Raw genomic sequence first — 25,298 nt, forward strand, 5'->3', positions numbered from 1 at the left:
AGATGGCAGTGTTGTAGCATGCCAGGCTTATGCCAGACTATGTGACTTCAATGTCAACTCGTATCATTCCAGTTCCTTCCATTCCTCCTTCCCTGTACTACCACATGTTTTCCGCAAGGAATATGGCTTAGTAAGTTGTAAACCGCTTTCCTGGTACACACCAAAAAGGAGAGGCCGTGATGATGGTTCCATGGCCCTGGATTAAAGCCAGTCATCCGGTCATGGGGCATGGGTGTTTCCGGTTGGGACCGAGAGGGGGGCACCCCTTAGAGCGCGCGTATATAAATTTGATCCCATGCTATTCGAGATTGTGATCTCCCCGTCTCAAAAGTTTTTCTTGGACGATGTCTAGGGTGATTCCTAGCATCGAGAGGTAGGATGGGTGTGTACTGGTTAGCTGTGTTTTCTTCCGAAAAACCGTAAACGGAACTAGTCCTTCGTGACTACGGAAATCCGTTGGCTGTGGGAAAAATTTTGTACAAACTCTGCAGAGTCATATATTCCTTCAAATCATCTATTCCATGTCCAAGTTCGATATTAACTTATCCTGACCAAATGTCAGTTTTGATGACAGAGACTCCGGTGAGTCGCATGAGTGGTAAGTCCGGTTAAATGATTATTCCTATGGATGGACTAACCCGTTTATTTTCATGAATTGAATATTTATTATGAGCATTACTTCCTTGTGAATAAAAGCACTTTATGTGGTGTCGCTAAGACGCCCGACTGTGGCATTTCTTTTAAAGCCCTTTCTGTGATGTCGCCCCAACGTCCGACTATGGCATTTCTTTTAAAGCCCTTTATGTGGTGTCGCTAAGACGCCCGACTGTGGCATTTCTTTTAAAGCCCTTTCTGTGATGTCGCCCCGATGTCCGACTATGGCATTTCTTTTAAAGCCCTTTTTGTGATGTCGCCCCGACGTCCGACTGTGGCATTTCTTTTAAAGCCCTTTATGTGGTGTCGCTAAGACGCCCGACTGTGGCATCATTTCCTTATATTTATTTGTTCACCTTTCGAGGCGTCGCTTCAGACACCCGATCGGTTTTTCATTTATGTTTTGTTGGGATTTCAGGCGGACTACCGCCGTTTCCCTTTTACTTACTTCGTTATGCTAATTTTTGAATGTACATTGGTGAATTAATCATGACGCATTCATGCATGCATTTGTTATATCTTACGTCCGAACTGTCTTGCGAGTACTTTCAAAGTACTCACTGGCTTGTTGATTTGGCCAGATGCTGACGAAGGCGATCTCATGGATGAAGAATTTGATAGCGAGTCCGACGCCTAGAGGAATCCCAGTCAGTCTCGTGTGACCCTGGATTTGGTCACTGTATTATATCCGCTTCCGCTACCAAATAAATTCATCGAGCCTCACCTCGACGCTCAATGAGATGACAGTTTTAGAGTCTTGTATCTCTCTCCCCGCTGTGTTTTTCCACCACCGCCCTATCCTCGAGTCAGTAGTATGCCTCCACACCACTGTGTCATGTCCGCCATTATGTATAATTATTGGCGTGCTTGTAATAATTTGGTTGAGCAACCGTAGTTCGACCCTGTAATATATTTTATGCTACTGGCTTATTGTATTAAGAATTTGTCTACCAGTGAGGAGGGTTTATCTCATACTGGACTCAAAAGATTGGTTTCTCAATAAATATTTTTATTGGAAAACCGGTCGTGACAGTTGTGCTAACGCTTCTGCTTTCGGTCTACGAGGGTACGTGGACAACACTCTCCCCTCTCGTCACTATGCATCACCATGATCTTGTGTGTGCGTAGGAATTTTTTTGAAATTACTACGTTCCCCAACAGTGGCATCCGAGCCTGGTTTTATGCGTAGATGTTATATGCACGAGTAGAACACAAGTGAGTTGTGGGCGATACAAGTCATACTGCTTACCAGCATATCATACTTTGGTTCGGCGGTATTGTTGGATGAAGCGGCCCGGACCGACATTACGTGTACACTTAGACGAGACTGGTTCTACCGATGTGCTTCTCACACAGGTGGCTGGCGGGTGTCAGTTTCTCCAACTTTAGTTGAACCGAGTGTGGCTACGCCCGGTCCTTGAGAAGGTTAAAACAACACTAACTTGACGAACTATTGTTCTGGTTTTGATGCGTAGGTAAGAACGGTTCTTGCTCAGCCCGTAGCAGCCACGTAATACTTGCAACAACAAAGTAGAGGATGTCTAACTTGTTTTTGCAGGGCATGTTGTGATGTGATATGGTCAAGACGTGATGAGATATAAGTTGTTGTATGAGATGATCATGTTTTGTTGAAGTTATTGGCAACTGGCAGAAGCCTTATGGTTGTCTCTTTATTGCATAAGATGCAAGTGACAAATAATTGATTTACTTTATCGCTATGCGATAGCAATAGTTGGCGAGACGACCATGTGACGACAAATTGATATAGATCAAGATGATGGAGATCATGGTGTCATGCCGGTGACAATGGAGATCATGACGATGCTTTGGAGATGGAGATCATAGGCACAAGATGATGATGGTCATATCATGTCACATATTTTGATTGCATGTGATGTTTATCTTTTATACATCTTATTTTGCTTAGATCGACGGTAGCATTATAAGATGATCTCTCACTAAATTTCAAGGTATAAGTGTTCTCCCTGAGTATGCACCATTGCGAAAGTTCATCGTGCTGAGACACCACATGATGATCAGGTGTGAAAAGCTCTATGTTCAAATACAACGGGTGCGAGACAGTTTTGCACACGCGGAATACTCGGGTTAAACTTGACGAGCCTAGCATATGCAGATATGGCCTCAGAACACTGGAGACCGAAAGGTCGAGCGTGAATCATATAGTAGATATGATCAACATAGTGATGTTCACCATTGAAAACTACTCCATCTCACGTGATGATCGGACATGGTTTAGTTGATTTGGATCACGTGATCACTTAGATGATTAGAGGGATGTCTATCTAAGTGGGAATTCTTAAGTAATTTGATTAATTGAACTTTAATTTATCATGAACTTAGTCCTGGTAGTATTAGCATATCTATGTTGTAGATCAATAGCTCGCGTTTAGCTCCCCTATTTTATCTTTGATATGTTCCTAGAGAAAACTAAGTTGAAAGATGTTAGTAGCAATGATGCGGATTGGATCCGTGATCTGAGGATTATCCTCATTGTTGCACAAAAGAATTATGTCCTTGATGCACCGCTAGGTGATAGACCTATTGCAGGAGCAGATGCAGACGTTATGAACGTTTGGCTAGCTCAATATGATGACTACTTGATAGTTTAGTGCACCATGCTTAACGGCTTAGAATATGTACTTCAAAAACGTTTTGAAAGTCATGGACCATATGAGATGTTCCAGGAGTTGAAGTTAATATTTCAAGCAAATACCCGAGTTGAGAAATATGAAGTCTCCAACAAGTTCAATAGCTAAAAGATGGAGGAGAATAGCTCAAGTAGTGAGCATGTGCTCAGATTTTCTGGGAACTACAATCGCTTGAATCAAGTGGGAGTTAATCTTCCATACAAAATAGTGATTTATAGAATTCTCTAGTCACCATCACCAAGTTAGTAGAACTTCATGATGAACTATAGTATGCAAGGGATGACGAAAACAATTCCCGAGCTTTTCATGATGATGAAATCGATGAAGGTAGAAAGAGCATCAAGTGTTGATGATTAATAAGACCACTAGTTTCAAGAAATGGGCAAAGGGAAAGAAAGGGAACTTCATGTAGAATGGCAAGTAAGTTGTCACTTCCATGAAGAATCCCAAAGCTAGACTAAAGCCTGAAACTGAGTGCTTCTACTACAAAGCAAATGGTCAATGGAAGCAGAAATGCCCTGAATATTTGGTGGATAAGAAGGATGGCAAAGTGAACAAGGGTATATTTGATATACAGATTATTGATGTGTACCTTACTAGTGTTTGTAGTAGCCCCTGGGTATTTGATACTTGTTCAGTTGCTAAAAATTAATAACTCGAAATAGGAGTTACAGAATAAACAGAGACTGGTTGAGGGTGAAGTGATGATGTGTGTTGGAAGTGGTTCCAAGATTGATATGATCATCATCGCACACTCCCTATACTTTCGGGATTAGTGTTAAACCTAAATAAATGTTATTTGGCGTTTGCGTTGAGCATGAATATGATTTGATCATGTTTATTGCAATACAGTTATTCATTTAAAGTCAAACAATAATTTTTGTTCTGTTTACATGAATAAAACCTTCGATGGTCATACACCCAATGAAAATATTTTGTTGGATCTCGATCGTAGTGATACACATATTCATAATATTGAAGCCAAAAGATTCAAAGTTAATAATGATAGTGCAACTTATTTGTGGCACTGCCGTTTAGGTCATATTGGTATAAAGCACATGAAGAAACTCCATGCTGATGGGACTTTGGAATCACTTGATTATGAATCACTTGATGCTTGCGAACCATGCCTTATGGGCAAGATGACTAAAACTCCATTCTCCGGAACAATGGAGCGAGCAAGTGACTTATTAAAAATAATACATACTGATGTATGCAATCCGATGAGTGTTGAGGCTCGCGACGGGTATCATTATTTTCTCACCTTCACAGATGATTTGAGCAGATATGGGTATATCTACTTAATGAAACATAAGTCTGAAACATTTGAAAATTTCAAAGAATTTTAGAGTGAAGTGGAAAATCATCGTAACAAGAAAATAATTTTTCTACGATCTGATCGTGGAGGGGAATATTTGAGTTACGAGTTTGGTCTTCATTTGAAACAATGCGGAATAGTTTTGCAACTCACGCCACCTGGAACACCACTGCGTAATGGTGTGTCCGAACATCGTAACCGTACTTTATTAGATATGGTGCGATCTATGATGTCTCTTACCGATTATCACTATCATTTTGGGGTTATACATTAGGGACAGCTGCATTCACGTTAAAAAGGGGCACCATCTAAATCCGTTGAGACGACACCGTATGAACTATGGTTTAGCATGAAACCTAAGTTGTCATTTCTTAAAGTTTGGGGTTGCGATGCTTATATGAAAAAGGTTTCATCCTAATAAGCTCAAATCCAAATCGAAGAAATGTGTCTTCATAGGATACCCAAAGGAGACAGTTGGGTACACCTTCTATCACAGATCCGAAGGCAAGACATTCGTTGTTGAGAATGGATCCTTTCTAGAGAAGGAGTTTCTCTCGAAATAAGTGAGTGGGAGAAAAGTAGAACTTTATGAGGTAACTGTACCTGCTCCCTTATTGGAAAGTAGTTCATCACAGAATTTTGTTCCCGTGACTCCAACACCAATTAGTGAGGAAGCTAATGATGATGATCATGTAACTTCAGATCAAGCTACTACCGAACCTCGTAGGTAAACCAAAGTGAGATCCGCACCAGAGTGGTATGGTAATCCTGTTCTGGAGGTCATGTTACTTGACCATGATGAACCTACGAACTATGAGGAAGCGATAATGAGCCCAGATTCTGCAAAATGGCTTGAGGCCATGAAATCTGAGATGAGATCCATGTATGAGAACAACGTGTGGACTTTGGTTGACTTGCCCGATGATCGGCAAGCCATAGAAAATAAATGGATCTTCAAGGGGAAGACGGACGCTGATAGTAGTGTTACTATCTACAAAGCTCGAATTATCGCAAAAAATGTTTTTGACAAGTTCAACGTGTTGACTACGATAAGAATTTCTCACTCGTATCGATGCTTAAAAGTATGTCCGAATCATGTTAGCAGTTGTTGCATTTTATGAAATCTGGCAAATGGATATCAAAACTACATTCCTTAATGGATTTATTAAAGAAGAGTTGTATATGATGCAACCAAAAGGTTTTGTTGATCCTAAAGGTTCTAACAAAGTGAGCAAGCTCCAGCGATCTATCTATGGACTGGTGCAAGCATCTCGGAGTTGGAATATATACTTTGATAAAGTGATCAAAGCATATGGTTTTATACAGACTTGCGGTGAAGCCTGTATTTAAAAGAAAGTGAGTGGGAGCACTACAACATTTCTGATAAGTATATGTGAATGACATATTGTTAATCAGAAATAATGTAGAATTTTATGGAAAGCATAAAGGAGTGTTTGAAAAGAGTTTTTCAAAGAAAGACCTCGATGAAGCTGCTTACACATTGAGCATCAAGATCTATAGAGATAGATCAAGACGCTTTATAAGTTTTTTCAATGAGTACATATCTTGACAAGATTTTGATGTAGTTCAAAATGGAACAGTCAAAGAAGGAGTTCTTGCATGTGTTGCAAGGTGTGAAGTTGAGTAAAGACTCAAAACCCGACCACGGCAGAAGATAGAAAGAGAATGAAAGTGATTCCCTATGCCTCAGCCATAGGTTCTATAAAGTATGACATGTTGTATACCAGATCTATTGTATACCCTACACTGAGTTTGGCAAGGGAGTACAATAGTGATCTAGGAGTAGATCACTGAACAGCGGTCAAAATTATCCTTAGTGGAATAAGGATATGTTTCTCGATTATGGAGGTGAAGAAAGGTTCGTCGTAAAGGGTTACGTCGATGCAAGTTTTAACACTGATCCAGATGACTCTAAGTCTCAATCTGGATACATATTGATAGTGGGAGCAATTAGCTAAAGTAGTTCCGTGCAGAGCATTGTAGACATAGAAATTTGCAAAATACATACGAATCTGAATTTGGCAGACCCGTTGACTAAACTTCTCTCACGAGCAAAACATGATCACACCTTAGCACTCTTTGGGTGTTAATCACATGGTGATATGAACTAGATTACTCACTCTAGTAAACCCTTTGAGTGTTGGTCACATGGCGATGTGAAGGTGTTAATCACATGGTGATGTGAACTATTGGTGTTAAATCACATGGCGATGTGAACTAGATTATTAACTCTAGTGCAAGTGGTAGACTGGAGGAAATATGCCCTAGAGGCAATAATAAAGTTATTATTTATTTCCTTATATCATGATAAATGTTTATTATTCATGCTAGAATTGTATTAACCGGAAGCATAATACTTGTGTGAATACATAATCAAACAGAGTGTCACTAGTATGCCTCTAGTTGACTAGCTCGTTGATCAAAGATGGTTATGTTTCCTAGCCATTGACATGAGTTGTCATTTGATTAACGGGATCACATCATTAGGAGAATGATGTGATTGACTTGACCCATTCCATTAGCTTAGCACACGATCATTTAGTATTATGCTATTGCTTTCTTCATGACTTATACATGTTCCTATGACTATGAGATTATGCAACTCCCGTTTACTGGAGGAACACTTTGTGTGCTACCAAACGTCACAACGTAACTGGGTGATTATAAAGGTGCTCTACAGGTGTCTCCGAAGGTATTTGTTGGGTTGGCATATTTCAAGATTAGGATTTGTCACCCCGATTGTCGGAGAGGTATCTCTGGGACCACTCGGTAATGCACATCACTATAAGCTTTGCAAGCAATGCAACTAATGAGTTAGTTGCGGGATGATGTATTACAGAACGAGTAAAGAGACTTGCCGGTAACGAGAATGAACTATGTATTAAGATACCGACGATCGAATCTCGGGCAAGTAACATACCGATGACAAAGGGAACAACGTATGTTGTTATGCGGTTTGACCGATAAAGATCTTCATAGAATATGTAGGAGCCAATATGAGCATCCAGGTTCCGCTATTGGTTATTGACCGGAGACGTGCCTCGGTCATGTCTACATAGTTCTCGAACCCGTAGGGTCCGCACGCTTAAAGTTCGATGATGGTTATATTATGAGTTTATGTGTTTTGATGTACCAAAGGAAGTTCGGAGTCCCAGATGTGATCACGGACATGACGAGGAGTCTCGAAATGGTTGAGACATAAAGATTGATATATTGGAAGCCTATATTTGGATATCGGAAGTGTTCCGAGTGAAATCGGGATTTTACCGGAGTACCGGGGGTTACCGGAACCCCCCCCCCCTGGGGTTTAATGGGCCAAGATGGGCCTTAGTGGAAAAGAGGAGGGGCGGCCAGGGAAGGCCGCGCCCCCTCCCCCTCTAGTCCGAGTTGGACAAGGAGGGGGGCGGCACCCCCCTTTCCTTCCTCTCTCCATCCTCCTTCCTGACGAAGCTATGCACCTAGGGTAGGGTCATGGATCTGTCAAAGATACCCTCCCCAGGGACATCTCCAAAAGAACCAAAAGCAGTCGAAGAGAGATCATCATCCACTCGACCATGAAGTTTTGTTCCACTCGACAGCTTTGAAGACACTCGACCATGTGAACAACCAATCGACCACCAGAAGATGTGAGGCCACTCACTCCACAACGGTCGGGATTTAAGTCATAGCTTTAATAATCATTTATAGCACTTTACTCCGGACGTTACCAGTAACGCTTCTCTTTTATGAACATTGAACCCTGTGTAAAAGAGGGGAGCTGGGGTCCTGGCGCACTCTCTATAAGCCATCCCCTCCTCTGGGACAAGGGTTCACACCTTTTGTAATTCACACGCATATATCCAGTCGACCGCCTCCGGGCTGCGAGACGTAGGGCTGTTACTTCCTCCGAGAAGGGCCTGAACTCGTAAAACTCACGTGTACAACTCCTCCATAGCTAGGATCTTGCCTCGACATTCCTACCCCCCTATTCTACTGTCAGGTTTGGAACCACGATGGTTGGCGCCCACCATGGGGAAGGTGTCTTAGCGATTTTTTGGAGAAGTTGCAAGTTTTCTGATCCCCTTCATCATGATCTCAGGCGGAGGTTTGGCTGAGGGCCGCGAGATCCGTCTCGGCGCGCTCGTGTTTATCGCCGATGACTCCGCTTGGTTTCAGGAGGATCCACTCGACGTCGACGCGCTCCCCGTCCGCGGGGTGACGCACTTTCGAGCGTGCATCTGCGACGTCCTCCTGCGGCTGCCGTCGACCCAGTATCAGTCGGCTCCAGCAGCTTTCCCCCTCCCTGCGGCCCACCAGAGAAAACGTTCCGGTCGGTCGAGGCTTCAGCGGTGGATGAGGCATGCGGTGGCCCGCCAGTCGGCCACCCCTCAAGTCGCGGCAATCGAGCCCGACGAAACTCTCTATGGCTTGTTCGATCTGTCTACTGGCTCCGTAGAGACTGCATCCGAGTGCGACAGCAGCAACCCAGCGGCAGAAGTTTTCATGGTCAATGGACCACACGGTCCTCCTGGCTTCACCCGTGAAGACGGAGGTGATGGGGACGGTGATCCGTCGCGCGTTCATGAAGAGTACCGCCCTGAACCTCTCTCTTCGCAGCAGAGGGAGGAACTTCACCGCTGGAACATGGATGCACTGCATACTCCTATAGTTGGAGAAACTCCTGAGGCCCAGGCCTTGGAGCAGGCGCGCTTGGCCAACTTGGCTGAGCGCACTCGACTGGAGAACCTCCAGCGCGCACTCGACGATCGCGCTCGGCAACGTGCTCCTGAATCCAGTCGACGCCAGCTTTTTCCACCTCCGACTCAGGTATATCGAATCCCGATCCAGAATCAAGCAGCTTCTGCCCGGATAGCGGAGTCGATCCAACCTTCCCAGTCAGAAGCTGGCCGAGGTTTGGTGCATATCCGAGCTTTGCTCCGGGCGGCGGGAGAACAGAATACAGCCGTATCTCAGCCACGGAAAAGGATCCATAGCAGATCCGTGGTTGCAGACACAGTTCAGTCGGCCCACAGCTCAAGATCGCCCCCGAGGCGCGAGGGACGTGGAGATTGACAAGATCAATACAAAAACCGTGAGCAGTATGATCACCGAGTCGATCGTGATGATCGTCGTCGAGTGCCCACGCCTCCCCCAAGGAGTGGGTCGTACGTGCCTCGGCGCCCTCACAGTGTTGGGCGAGGGATTCTAGTCGACCCTAGGGATCCAGGCTTTGATGCGAGATCTATTCTCGTTCAGGTCTTGGTCGACAGAAACAAAGCTCACCGAGAGTGCCATGACAGGGATCCGCAAACCAGCAGCAGGGTGCATGTCTCAAGTCCAGAGTGCTTCAGCAGAGCCATCAGGGCTGCAGTGATTCACCCCAACTTCAGGTTGGCGACTGGAGTTAGTAAGTTCACTGGTGAGTCCAAGCCTGACACCTAGCTTGAAGACTACCGAGTGGCTGTCCAGATTGGTGGCGGCAATGATGAAGTGGCCATGAAACACCTTCCTCTGATGTTGGAGGGATCGACTAGAGCATGGCTGAATCAGTTGGCACCTAGCAGCATTTATACCTGGGAAGATCTCGCCCGAGTGTTTTTCAGAACATTCGAGGGCACCTGCAAACGGCCGGCAGGTTTAATAGAATTACAGTGTTGTGTTCAAAAACCGAATGAAACTTTGAGGGATTATATCCAGAGATGGATCACCCTGCACCACACGGTGGACGATGTGTCTGATCATCAGGCAATTTGTGCCTTTAAGGAAGGTGTCAGGTATCAGGAGTTGAATATGAAATTCGGTAAACAGGAAATATGACTCTGACTCGGATGATGGAGATTGCCACCAAGTATGCCAATGGTGAGGGAGAAGAACGACTCCGGAGTGGCAAGCACAAAGCAGTCGCCCATGAAGCCGGAGGAGGAAACTCCGGTCGGAAATAGAAGCGCAAGGCCGAGGCAGCTGCTCCTGGTGAAGCCTTAGCTGTGGTTCAAGGAAAGTTCAAGGGGAAGCCCAAAGGGCCGTGGAACCCCAAGAAAGTAAAAGATCAAGATGGAAATGACGTGTTGGATCTGCCGTGCCACATCCACACCAAAAAAAGATGAAGAGGGTAATGTCATTTATCCGAAGCACACCACTCGGCAGTGTCGACTCCTAATCCAGCAATTCCGAGAGAAACAGCCCAAGGAAAAGGAGAAGGAAGCAGACAAGGATGAGGATGAGGAAGAAGATGATGATCGTTATCCCCACATTAATTCCACTCTGGTGATTTTTGCTGACGTTGAGAGCAAAAGTCGATTGAAAGTCATCAACAAAGAAGTGAACATGGTCGCTCCGGTGACACCTAGTTATTTGAAGTGGTCGCAGACTGCCATTACATTCGACCAGTCTGATCATCCAGCGCACATAGCCACCCCTGGGAGGCAAGCACTGGTGGTCGACCCGGTGGTCGAAGGCACTCAACTGACAAAGGTCCTAATGGATGGTGGCAGTGGCCTGAACATACTGTATGCAGAGACGTTGAAGGGAATGGGCATTCCGATGTCCAGACTCAGTGAAAGCAATATGAGTTTCCATGGGGTCATTCCAGGCAAGAAGGCTGCATCACTCGGCCAGATTGCTCTCGACGTGGTTTTCGGTGATTCCAAGAATTACCACAAAGAAAAGTTGACATTTGAAGTTGTGGATTTCTAGAGTGCCTATCATGTCATTCTAGGCAGGCCAGCTTATGCACGTTTTATGGCTCGGCCATGTTACGTGTACCTCAAATTGAAGATTCTTGGTCCCAAAGGGGTGATCACCATCACTGGTAATCAGAAGAAGGCAGAAGAGTGCTTCCAGAAGGGTTCAAAGAGCTCCGATGCACAGATGGCCGTGGAAGAATTGCAAGAATACCAGAAAAATGCAGATCTGAGTCGAGCTTTTCTCCGAAGAAGAAGCAAAGAAGGCCCGATAAGATTCAGTCGATCTCCTAGAGGAGGAAAGAGAAATGGCCTTGATCCAGTCGACCATCTATCAGCAAGACTTGCGTCGATTCCACGCCAGAAATGTGAGAGGTCGAGCCTTCCAAGAAGGAGACCTGGTTCTTCGAGTGGATCAACAGAAACCACACAAGCTCGCCCTGGCTTGGGAAGGCCCCTTCATCGTCACCAAAGTTCTCCACAATGGAGCATACCATCTTTAAAGTGTTGAGCATCAGAAGGACGAGCCACGAGCCTGGAACGCGGAGCTGCTCCGCCCCTTTTATACTTAAGCACTCGTTCGAATAAAATGTAATAAGAAACACCTTTGTAATTTGTTTACCAGAGACAAGAGCTTTACAGTCCTCTCGTACGATTGTTGTTGTTCTTATTTACCTCTGAAATCCCCCAGTGGGTGGGCTTAGCCGTGAATCTGTTTCGCCTAAGTTCGAAAGAAAATCCTACCGAGTGACGAGCAAGCCTCTCATTTGGGAGGCTTAGCTGCGAATCCGTTTTGCCTAAGTTCGAAAGAAAACCCTACCGAGTGGTGAGAAATCCTCCCACTCGGGGGCTTAGCTGCAGTCCAGTACTCGCCTAAGTTCTCTCACTCGGAGACTTAGCTGCAGTCCGACACTCGCCTAAGTTTGAAAAAATCCTACCGAATGGAGAGCAATCCTCCCACTCAGGGGCTTAGCTGCAGTCCAGTACTCGCCTAAGTTCTCTCACTCAGAGACTTAGCTGCAGTCCGGTACTTGCCCAAGTTTGAAAAAATCCTACCGAGTGGAGAGCAATCCTCCCACTCGGGGGCTTAGCTGCAGTCCAGTACTTGCCTAAGTTCTCTCACTCGGAGACTTAGCTGCAATCTGGTACTCTCCTAAGTTTGAAAAAATCCTTCCGAGTGGAGAGTAATCCTCCCACTCGGGGGCTTAGCTGCAGTCCAGTACTCGCCTAAGTTCTCTCACTCGGAGACTTAGCTGCAGTCCGGCACTCGCCTAAGTTTGAAAAAATCCTACCGAGTGGAGAGCAATCCTCCCACTCGGGGGCTTAGCTGCAGTCCAGTACTCGCCTAAGTTCTCTCACTCGGAGACTTAGCTGCAGTCCATCACTCGCCTAAGTTTGAAACATCCTACCGAGTGGAAAGCAATCCTCCCACTCGGAGGCTTAGCTGCGAATCTGTTTCGCCAAAGTTCGAAAGAAAACCCTACCGAGTGGTGAGCAATCCTCCCACTCGGGGGCTTAGCTCCAGTCCAGCACTCGCCTAGGTTCTCTCACTCGCAGACTTAGCTGGAGTTCGACACTCGCCTAAGTTTGAAAAAATCCTACCGAGTGGAGAGCAATCCTCCCACTCGGGGGCTTAGCTGCAGTCCAGTACTCGCCTAAGTCCTCTCACTCGGAGACTTAGCTGCAGTCCGGCACTTGCCTAAGTTCGAAAAATCCTACCGAGTGGAGAGCAATCCTCCCACTCAGGGGCTTACCTGCAGTCCAGTACTCGCCTAAGTTTGAGAAAATCCTACCGAGTGAAGAGAAATCCTCCCACTCGGGGGCTTAGCTGCAGTCCAGTACTCACCTAAGTTTGAAAAAATCCTACCGAGTGGAGAGCAGCCCTCCCACTCGGGGGCTTAGCTACAGCCCGGTGCTCGCCTAAGTTCTCCCACTCGGAGGCTTAGCTGCGGTCCAGTACTCGCCTAAGTTCGAAACATACCCCTCTCCGCAAGGACGACGAGGTGCAGGTCGACTGCAACCTTCTCCTTCGGAGCTACGGCACAAGTACAACGTGCGCTCTGTCCGTATCCGCAAGGATGACGAGGTGCAGGTCGACTGCAACCTTCTCCTTCGGAGCTACGGCACAAGTACAACATGCGCTCCGTCCCTATCCGCAAGGATGACGAGGTGCAGGTCGACTGCAACCCTCTCCTTCAGAGCTACGGCACAAGTACAGCATGCGGTCCATCCCTATCCGCAAGGATGACGAGGTGCAGGTCGACTGCGACCTTCTCCTTCGGAGCTACGCCACAAGTACAATGTGTGCTCCATCCCTATCCGCAAGGATGACGAGGTGCAGGTCGACCGCAACCTCCTCCTTGGGGACTACGCCACAAGTACAATGTGCACTCCATCCCTATCCGCAAGGGCGACGAAGTGCAGGTCGACTGGAGTCGCCATCTCAGAGCTACGTCTCCAACGCAAAGACTATTCCGAGCAGAGAACAAAGTCTACTTGAAGGCAAAACGCAAGCATATTCGGAAATAAACCAAATGGATAGATCCTAAAGTTCCAAGCAGCAAACCAAAAGTATTCGAGCATCAAGCCCGAAGGAGTTTAACGGTTACAGCAACCACTCGGCATTCCGAGGCAAATTTAAAGCAGATTCAAGTCTCATAAGTGTGTTCACTTGGCAGGAGGAGGGCTGGCAGGCTCGATGAATTTGTCCAGGTCGATCCCATCCGTGATCCGAGTGGCAGCAGCGATGAAAGTCTCCATGAAGGACTGGAAGTCATGCTTTTTGGTGTTAGCGACCTTGATCACTGCCAGCTTGTCTTCACGAGCTTCCTTGTTGTGGACTCGCACCAAGGACAGCGCCACATCAGCACCACACCGGGCGGAGGACTTCTTATATTCCTGCACTCGGTCAGGGATCTCATTGAGTCGAGCCATCAGGGATTCTAGATCATTTTGAAGCGTCGCCCTTGGCCAGAGCAATGAGTCGACTCGTGAGACTGCCTCCTTCAGGCGCGCGAGGTAGCTTGTGACGCTGGCGACACGAGACTCCAGTCGGAGCACGTTCATTGCAGTTTCGTCGCAAACTGGAGAAGCGATAGGATCCAGACCCGTCTCGATCTTTCCAGTTTCCTCGTCAAAGTCTTGGCAGAATTCCGCAGCCAAAAATTAGTGAGTCGACTGGATAGGATCCGTTCGCAAGCATCAACACAGTCGGTTTAAAAGAAATACCTTCCAGCATAAGATAAAGCTTCTCGGCGAGAGTTCTCAAATAAGCCTCCATGTCATTCCTCTTGTGGACCGCAGACTCCAGCTTTTCGTTCAGGGTAATTTTATCCTTCTTCAGACGAGTTACCTCTTGGTTAGACTCGTTGAGACAGGACTTCAGATTGGTCACCTCCCCTTCCAGTGTTTCGACTGAAGCCAGCTTCTGTTCTGCGAGAGCAGTTTTATCTTGGGCTTCCTTCTGTGTAGCGGCGAGGTCCGAGTCCTTCTTCTCCAGAGCCAACTTCATTTTCTCTGCAAAAGAAGCAATCGGATCAGACAAGAGCTCGAAGAAATGTTTAGAAAAAAACAGTCGACAGGCAGTTACCTTCCATACCGGCAGCTTCGTCTTGAGCTTTCTTCAGATTCTGCTGGGCCAACTCCAAGTCGAGGTTGAGTTGCCTCTACTTCTCCTCAAGTTCAACAAACTTGGAAATGAGAGTACAAGACTTCTGCAGAAGGCAAAAGACGTGTCAATCAACGAGATCAAAGGTTGTTCACTTCCGAGTGGATAAAACTTAAAGAAGTTTGCTTAGACCCCAGCCGACTGCACACAGTCGACTGCGGTCTCGGGGGCTACACCCAATGGGTGCACTTGGCGTGCCCCCGCTGATTCAGACCCCACTCGATCGGTCTGCCCGGATCGAGTATAAAAAAACATCGTTCAGACCCCAGTCGACTGCCAGCAGTCGACTGCGGTCTCGGGGACTACACCCAGTGGGTGCACTTAGCGTGCCCCCACCGGCCCAGATCCTACTCGACCGGTCCGCCCAAGTCGTGTGGAAGAAAAGAAAGGAAAGTAGAACTCAGACCCTAGTCGACTGCCAGCAGTCGACTGCGGTCTCGGGGACTACACCCAGTGGGTGCACTTAGCGTGCCCCCACCGGTTTAGATCCTACTCACCCAGACTGAGTGGAAGAACGCAACTACCAAAGCCAACAAAACACCCAGTGGGTGCACTGATTCGACGCAAACAACAGGAGATTGTATAGAAGAAAAAATTTCGGGTAGTATATCCTGATAGAACAAGGGCAGTCGAAAAGTCTACTTACTTGGACATTGGCCCGGAGAGCAGCGCTGGCATCGTAGGCAGCCTGGCTATTCTCATGCACCATCTTCATCCGCTCCATCATCACGTCAGCCTGTCGGATGGCTTCTGCAGCCGCTTCCGACTGGTTGTCCAGAACGCAGTGGCTAGTGAAGAAGAGAGCAGACGACCCAGGTGCAGCAGCTTGGACCTCCGAGGCATGAGATGGGACGAATGAACGAATCACCGGTACAGTCGATGGTGCGGGGCGCTCACTCGACAAGGGTACAACGAAGGTTACAGAGGCCCCGCCCGCGTCCTCAGATTGATAGACGGTTGGTGTTGTCGTTGGTCCCCGCTGAGACGCCTTACCAGCCGTCACCTTTTTATACTTCCTGGGCCTAAGAGCCACATCTTCATCGTCGTCTGGGAGATCGATGATGTTGGGCGGAGCTGTGGAGAAGATCAGTCGACTCTAAAGTAAACTGCTAGAATTCAATCGACCGAGTAGTCAAGAGCAAGATCATAAGGGTTTTTACCTGGGTTGGAGGTGACTGCATCTTCCATCTCCTCATCTCGGTACTGGAGAGAAGAGGTTCCTGATGTAGCAGCACTGCAAAGACCCGCACCTAGTCGGTTACGTTCTGTTTCTCGTGTCAACAAAAAAACAAGTCAGATGATTACCCGGAGATGGTAGGGATGGTCACTTTGATCCTGGGCAGAGCTTTTGGCAGTTTGGAGGGGGTGGCTTTCGGTGCTTTTGGCGCTGGAGGCGGCACAACCTTGGGCTGCTTCGGAGCCTTCTCAATCGGCGTTGGGGAAGACGTCCTGGGACGCTTCGAAGACTGCCCAGTCGGCACAGTCACCAGGTCCGGAGTGCTCGCCGGGTCGTGAGCGTGTTTGGATCTCCTCTCCCTGTGAGGAGGCGAGTCGACCTCTTCGTCTTCAGTCGATTTGTCGCTCTTCTCGTCCTCCTCGGAATCCGAGCGCCACTCGCCGCTCTCGCCCCCACTCGCTCCTTCCTCGACGTCTTGCTCCTGCACTCCATTGGGCATCGAGTACATGTCAATGAGGGCCTGAAAAGACAACGATCAAAAGAAATTCAGTCGACCATCGACAAGGTGTCACACAGTGAGTCAGAAAGATACTTGGTAAAACAGAATCATACCTGCTCCGGCTGGCGCGAGTGGTCGAATGGAATCACCCTTCTAGACCCCCCGGGGTTGTCTTTGTTGCTGGTGATTCCCATCAGCCACTTCTCCAAGATATCCACGCTGACATCCTCCAGGTGGATCCGAGTGGAGTCCTCGAGTCCAGAGTACATCCACATCGGATGATCACGAGCCTGAAGCGGTTGGATGCGTCGACCGAGAAAGACCTCCAGCAGGTCCATCCCAGTCACCCCGTCGCGGACGAGTTGGACGACCCGCTCGACCAGCACCTTGACCTGCACCTTCTCTTCTGGGACCACCTTCAGGGAGGAGGGCTTCTCCACTCGAGCCAGAGAAAAGGGAGGAAGTCCAGTCGACTGACCCGGGGTCGGCTGGTCGTTACAGTAAAACCAAGTCGACTGCCAGCCCCGGACCAAGTCGGGAAGGATCATTGCTGGGAAGGTGCTCTTGTTCCTTATCTGAATCCCCAGGCCCCCGCACATCTGGATCACGTGCGTCCTCTCATCACTCGGATAGACCTTTTTGACTGACTGGGAGCGGCAGGTGAAGATGTGTTTGAAAAGACCCCAGTGCGGTCGACAACCCAAGAATTTTTCACACATTGACACGAAAGCAACCAGATAGACTATGCTGTTTGGAGTGAAGTGGTGGATCTGAGCCCCAAGGAAGTTCAAAAAGCCCCGAAAGAAAGGATGGGGAGGCAGAGAAAACCCGCGATCGACGTGGGTGGCGAGGAGAATGCACTCACCCTCCCTTGGCTGTGGCTCGGTCTCGTTCCCCGAGAGCCGCGCCGATTTGTGGGGGATCAGTCCCCCCTCCACCAGGTCGTCGAGGTCATCCTGGCTGATCGTCGAGCAGATCCAGTCGCCCTGGATCCAGCCCGGCGGTAGGCCGGATCTCGACAAGGATCCGCCCCGGCTGGTCCGGTTGCCCTTCGCCTTCGCGGTCGCCTTCTTCGGGTGCTCCAGCGTCACCGTCTTCTCTTTTCCAATGGCGGCGGATCAAGTTCGAGCGAGGGTTCGGCGACGAGAGCAGGAGCGAGCATGGCGGAGAGGTCGAAGGAAGAAGAAAAGAGAATGGGAGCGCATGAGGCAGAGGCCCGGTCTGGTGCCTTTTATAAGGTCATTCCCCGAGTGACTGACTGGTAGGCCCAGACGATCTAAACGAATCCCGCAACAGTCGCATGCGCAGTATGTGGCGAAAAAGGTGGCACGGAGATCAAGGAGACTTGCCTAATCTGTCCCAATTACCACGGCCCCGCCTGTCTGGCGCGCTTCCCAAAATTCGAATCCCGCGAAATCCGCGGAGAGCAGAGCAACTTGTCAGACTGAAAACGTCCTCTACATTATCATTCGGAATTCTACCGTGAAAATTCACTCGATAAAAACCAAGGACGGACCAAGGCGAGTGAAGAAGAAGTTGACGTTGTCTCCTCAGTTCATGGCTCCAGAACAAGTTATACTCACAACACAAAGAATGAGCCGGAAGCGTTCTTAACTCCTTCCCTACTCAAACCCTGATCCATTCGGGGGCTAATGACGAAGCTATGCACCTAGGGTAGGGTCATGGATCTGTCAAAGATACCCTCCCCAAGGACATCTCTAAAAGAACCAGAAGCAGTCGAAGAGAGATCATCATCCACTCGACCATGAAGTTATGTTCCACTCGATAGCTTTGAAGACACTCGACCATGCGAACAACCACTCGACCACCAGAAGATGTGAGGCCACTCACTCCACAACGGTCGGGATTTAAGTCATAGCTTTAATAATCATTTATAGCACTTTACTCCAGACGTTACCAGTAATGCTTCTCCTTTATGAACATTGAACCTTGTGTAACGGAGGGGAGCTGGGGTCCTGGCGCACTCTATATAAGCCACCCCCGTCCTCTGGGACAAGGGTTCGCACCTTTTGTAATTCACACACATATATCCAGTCGACCGCCTCCGGGCTCCGAGACGTAGGGCTGTTACTTCCTCCGAGAAGGGCCTGAACTCGTAAAACTCGCGTGTACAACTCCTCCATAGCTAGGATCTTGCCTCTACATTCCTACCCCCTATTCTACTATCAGGTTTGGAACCACGACACTTCCCCCTTCTCCTACTCCAACTAGAAAAGGAGGGGGTCCTACTCCTGGTAGGAGTAGGACTCCTCCCTGGCGTGCCTCCTCCTGGCCGGCCGCCTCTCCCCCTTGCTCCTTTATATACGGGGCACCTCTAGACACAACAATTGATCTCTTGGATCTCTTAGCCGTTTGCGGTGCCCCCCTCCACCATAGTCCACCTCAATAATGTCGTAGCGGTGCTTAGGCGAAGCCCTGCATCGGTAGAACATCATCATCGTCACCACGCCATCGTGATGACAGAACTCTCCCTCAAAGCTCGTCTGGATCGGAGTTCGAGGGACGTCATCAAGCTGAACGTGTGCTGAACTCGGAGGTGTCGTATGTTCGGTACTTGATCGGTCGGATCGTGAAGACGTACGACTACATCAACCGCGTTGTGCTAATGCTTCCGCTTTTGGTCTATGAGGGTACGTGGACAACACTCTCCCCTCTTGTTGCTATGCATCACCATGATCTTGTGTATGCGTAGGAATTTTTTTGAAATTACTACGTTCCCCGACAACCATCTTCATCATCTCAGCGCTCTCCATGATAAGGATATAGTAGTTCACGCTCGGGGCTGAGGATATGTACCAGTAGCTATGTGTTTGATCTCTCTCTCTCTCTCTCTCTATCTATCTATCTCTCGTGTCCTTGATTTGGCACGATCTTGATGTATCGCGAGCTTTGCTATTATAGTTGGATCTTATGATGTTTCTCCCCCTCTATCTCTTGTAATGGATTGAGTTTTCCCTTTGAAGTTATCTTATTGGATTGATTCTTTAAGGATTTGAGAACAATTGATGTATGTCTTGCATGGGATACCTGTGGTGACAATGGGGTATTCTATTGATTCACTTGATGTATGCTTTGGTGAGCAACTTGTGGGTTCTGTGACCTTGGGAATCTATGCATAGCGGTTGGCACACATTTTTGTCTTGACTCTTCGGTAGAAACTTTGGGGCACTCTTTGAAGTTCTTTGTGTTGGTTGAATAGATGAATCTGAGATTGTGTGATGCATATCATATAATCATACATGCGGATACTTGTGGTGACATTGGAGTATCTAGGTGACATTAGGGTTTTGGTTGATTTGTGTCTTAAGGTGTTATTTTACTATGAACTCTAGGGTCATTTGTGACATTTATAGGAATAGCCCAATGGATTGATCGGAAAGAATAACTTTGAGGTGGTTTCGTACCCTACAATAATCTCTTCGTTTGTTCTCCGCTATTAGTGACTTTGGAGTGACTCTTTGTTGCATGTTGAGGGATACTTATATGATCTAAATGTTATCCTTGTTGAGAGAACTTGCACTAGTGAAAGTATGAACCCTAGGCCTTGTTTCAACTCATTGCAATACCGTTTTTGCTCACTCTATCATTACTTACCTTGCTGTTTTTATATTTTCAGATTACAAAAACCTATATCTACCATCCATATTGCACTTGTATCACCATCTCTTCGCCGAACTAGTGCACCTATACAATTTACCATTGTATTGGGTGTGTTGGGGACACAAGAGACTCTTTGCTATTTGGTTGCAGGGTTGTTTGAGAGATTCCATCTTCATCCTTCGCCTCCCACGGATTGATAAACCTTAGGTCATCCACTTGAGGGAAATTTGCTACTGTCCTACAAACCTTTGCACTTGGAGGCCCAACAACATCTACAATAAGAAGGTTGTGTAGTAGACATCAAGCTCTTTTCTGGCGCCGTTGCCGGTGAGGTGAGTGCTCGAAGGTATATCTTTAGATCTTGTAATTGAGTCTTTTAGTTTCTTGTTTTATCACTAGTTTAGTCTATAAAATAAAACTACAAAAAAATGGAATTGAGGTTTCCACATATGCTTCATCTTTTTAATGTCTTTTGTGAAAATAAGGATTCCGATAATTGTGCCAAAGTGTTAGAAGAAGAATGCAATAAAATGTTTGGCATACAATCTTTGAATGATGAATGATTGCAATATTGTTAGTATGAACTCTTTGAATATCCATAGTACTAATGATGATTGCACTAGTCATGATAAAAATATCTCTTATAAGCATGTCAATTTTTGTGGAGTTCATAGAGCTTGCAAGAACACACAAAATAGGGAAGATAGATTTTGCAAGAGGCATAAGTATTTAGAAACTAAATGGTTGCAAGAGAGGCTAGATGCTTATGCTGAAAATTTAAAATTTATTTGCCATCCTTGTGAACTTTGCAATGAACGTGATCATTTAAATCTCCAATGCAAATTGTTTCATGATCGAATCGTGTCCAAAAATTGTGATGACTTGATTTCCCTTGCGCATCATAATGAACTTAGTTTGCTTGTGGGTTATGAACAAATGAAACGTATAACTAATGATCTTCCAGAATTTATTCTGGATAAAGTTCTTGATTTTGATCTAGAGGAAATTTATATGTATTGTGTAGTGAATTGCATTGAAAATCCTTATATTGCCAATTACATAAAGACAAGAAAACAAATAGAAGATGAAGAGAATACTAATGAAAGGAAAGAGATTTCCCAATATCCTCCTCTTCTTTCTTATGATGAATCAGGTAACGAGGAGGAGCTATCTATTCAACCAATCTCATTAATAAGGAGCTCCAAAAAGAGGATTAAACCCACACATGATGCGAAGAAGAAAAATAAAAGATGAAGAAGCAAAGGTAAAAAGGTATCCCTTCCAAATGATGTTGCTCCTATTACTCATTGTGATGATGATAATTGCTATACTATTGGTGCTATCCATACTATTAATGATGAGGCTGATTATGCTTATGATATTCAAAGGCCCAAGCTTGCACTACAAAAAAATACACTTCTGTGATGATACGTGTTTGTCACAGTAGGTCACGTTTTCTATCATGCATGTACATCCATGACAATTTTATGACAGAATCAAGATAGTCATACCTGTGCTGTCGTAGAAGTGTTCCATGACATTACCAAAATTATCATCACGGAAGTGTCCATTTCCATGACGATAAATCGCGTGTCACAGAAGTGCTTTCATCAAGGGTTACTGACACGTGGCATCCACCGTAATGGAATGCCGTTAAGCTATCGGGTCCGGTTTTGGATCCGACAACCCGTTAACAACCCCGACCAATGGGGATTTTCCACGTGTAAAATCATCATTGGCTGGAGGAAACATGTGTCGGCTCACCGTTGGGACAGATGTGTCCACTCATTGGACCCAAAGCGCCTATGATACGTCGACACGTGGCACGGCCCAACAGAGGCCCATTCCTATGAAAAGGCCGGCCCGTTTGACTTGGTCAAAAGGTGGTGTGCCGGCCCACGGCAAGCCTGTTAACGGCATGTTCGCATATAGCCCATTTATAGCCCACTAACCCAAGGCTAGTTTATGGCCTATCCGAATTAGGCCCAGTAGCGTCATCTGGGCCATCCAATATAATTCCATCCCATTTTAACTTCTGGCCCATGTATGGCCCATGATGTCTTTTGGCCCATATGAGGCCCTTAGTAACCCTCGGCCCATTAACGGCCCGTGGTAAAACTGGCCCATAATGAGTAGTGTATCAATTTAAACCCATTAACGGCCCATTATTCCGTTGGGCCGTTTACAGCCCATGTTATCTTTCGGCCTTCTCAGGGCCCATTTATTCTTGGGCTCATTTCCAGCATTCGTTTACTTTTGGCCCATTACTGTCATTTTCTGCTTGTGGGCCAAATTCAGCCCGTGGTTACAGTCAGCCCATTTGTGGCCCGTTAATACGTTGGGCCGTTTTCATAGCGTCATCAAATATGGCCGATTAATGACGGCCCGTTATGGTCGACCCATGAACGGACGATTTCAACTCTAGCCCATTTAAGTACATAATGTGGTCTGTTATTGGCCCATTGTAGGATCGAAAGTATGTCTAGAGGGGGGGTGATTAGACTACTTGACCAAATAAAAACTTAACCTTTTCCCAATTTTAGTTCTTGGCAGATTTTAGCTATTTTAGGACAAGTCAAGAAATCATCACACAATTCAAGCAAGCATGCAAAGAGTATATTGGCAGCGGAAAGTAAAGCATGCAACTTGCAAGAATATAAAGGGAAGGGTTTGGAGAATTCAAACGCAATTGGAGACACGGATGTTTTTCCCGTGGTTCGGATAGGTGGTGCTATCCTACATCCACGTTGATGGAGACTTCAACCCACAAAGGGTAACGGTTGCGAGAGTCCACACAGGGCTCCACCCACAAAGGGTAACGGTTGCGCGAGTCCACACAGGGCTCCACCCACGAAGGGTCCACGAAGAAGCAACCACCCACAAAGGGTCCACGAAGAAGCAACCTTGTCTATCCCACCATGGCCATCGCCCACACAGGACTTGCCTCACTAGCGGTAGATATTCACGAAGTAGGCGATCTCCTTGCCCTTAGAAACTCCTTGGTTCAACTCCACAATCTTGTCGGAGGCTCCCAAGTGACACCTAGCCAATCTAGGAGACACCACTCTCCAAGAAGTAACAAATGGTGTGTAGGTAATGAACTCCTTGCTCTTGTGCTTCAAATGATAGTCTCCCCAACACTCAACTCTCTCTCATAGGATTTGTATTTTGTGGAAAGAAGATTTGAGTGGAAAGCAACTTGGAAAGGCTAGAGATCAAGATTCATATGGTAGGAATGGAATATCTTGGTCTCAACACATGAGTAGGTGGTTCTCTCTCAGAACATATGAGTTGGAATGGTGTATGTGTTCTGATGGCTCTCACATCGAATGAAGAGGAGGTGGAGGGGTATATATAGCCTCCACACAAAATCCAACCGTTACATACAGTTTTCCAATCTCGGTGGGACCGAATCAACAAACTCGGTCGGACCGAAAATGTAAACCTAGTGACCGTTAGAGATTTTCGGTGGGACTGACATGCAACTCGGTAGGACTGATATGGTTAGGGTTTGGGCATAACGTAATCTCGGTGAGACCGATTACACAAACTCGGTGAGACTGAATTTGGTAATTAGCTAACCAGAGAGTTGGTCAGGCAAACTCGGTGGGACCGATTTGCTCTTTCGGTGAGACCGAAAAGTTACAAAGGGGAAACACTGAATTTACATTGCAATCTCGTTGGGACCGATTCGCTCTTTCGGTGAGACCGAAAAGTTACGAAAGGGAAACAAAGAGTTCGCAATCCCATCTCGGTGAGACCGAGATACCTATCGGTAGAACCGAATTGCTAGGGTTTGGCAGTGGCTTATGACAAGTGAAATTCAGTGGCGCCGGATAGGAAGAATCGGTAGGACCGAGTTTGGCTTAGGGTTTAGGTCATATGTGGATATGGGAAAGTAGTTGAGGGTTTTGGAGCATATCACTAAGCACATGAAGCAAGATGTTCATTAAGCAACACCTCATCCCTCCTTGATAGTATTGGCTTTTCCTAAAGACTCAATGTGATCTTGGATCACTAAAATATAAAATGAAGAGTCTTGAGCTTTTGAGCTTGAGCCAATCCTTTGTCCTTAGCATTTTGAGGGTTCCACTTTCACATCCATGCCATGCCAATCATTGAGCTTTCCTGAAATAATCATCTTGGAATAGCATTAGCTCAATGAGCTATATGTTGTTATGAATTACCAAAACCACCTAGGGATAGTTGCACTTTCAATCTCCCCCTTTTTGGTAATTGATGACAACATATAGATCAAAGCTTCGACAAATGATAATAAGCATGAAATATATCATCGCTTTGAGAAGTATGTGATAAGTAAGAGCTCCCCCTAAATTTGTGCATATTTAAAATTTGCTTTGGACTGCAAATGCACAAGGAGTTAGAGTCACGGGTTACTCTTCCATGTCACATACATCTTGGTGGAGCGCTTAAAATGATAAGAATGAAATACATGCACTCATCACCAAGAATAGTGAATGATCACATAAGATAGATAAGATAATAGCATTAAGCAAGCATTAAGTGTAGCTTATGATCAAACACATGATCATCAATGTCTCACAAGCAATGACATAGTATCTCAAGCACTCAAAAGCAAACAAGTTTGAAAAACCACCAAATAAAGCAAGAGAGAAAAGCAACACTCTCTCTCTCGAAGCCTATGATCTATACATTTTTCTCCCCCTTTGGCAACAATTTACCAAAAAGTTCCTAGAAAAATGCATAGTGCTAAGTCGACGCTCAGGCTTGATCTTCAGGTGGTGGTGGAGTCCGGATCACTCCAAGGACGAAGGCTTCTGTAGACGCTGAAGTAGACGCTGGAGTTGGAGCTGAAGTAGATGCTGGAGCTGGTGGAACTGAGGCTGTAGCTGGTGCTAAAGTGGTGGCTCTGGTGTCAGCAACTGGCACGGCAGACGACCTCGGACCTCGTGGCACTCTGGCAAAGGCATCAGTGGTAGTCCTGCCTCTCCTCTCCTGCATGTCATCCTGGAGCTGCTCCACTGCAGTCTG

This window comes from Triticum aestivum, chromosome 1A (assembly GCF_018294505.1).
Source record: "Triticum aestivum cultivar Chinese Spring chromosome 1A, IWGSC CS RefSeq v2.1, whole genome shotgun sequence".
Taxonomy (NCBI): domain Eukaryota; kingdom Viridiplantae; phylum Streptophyta; class Magnoliopsida; order Poales; family Poaceae; genus Triticum; species Triticum aestivum.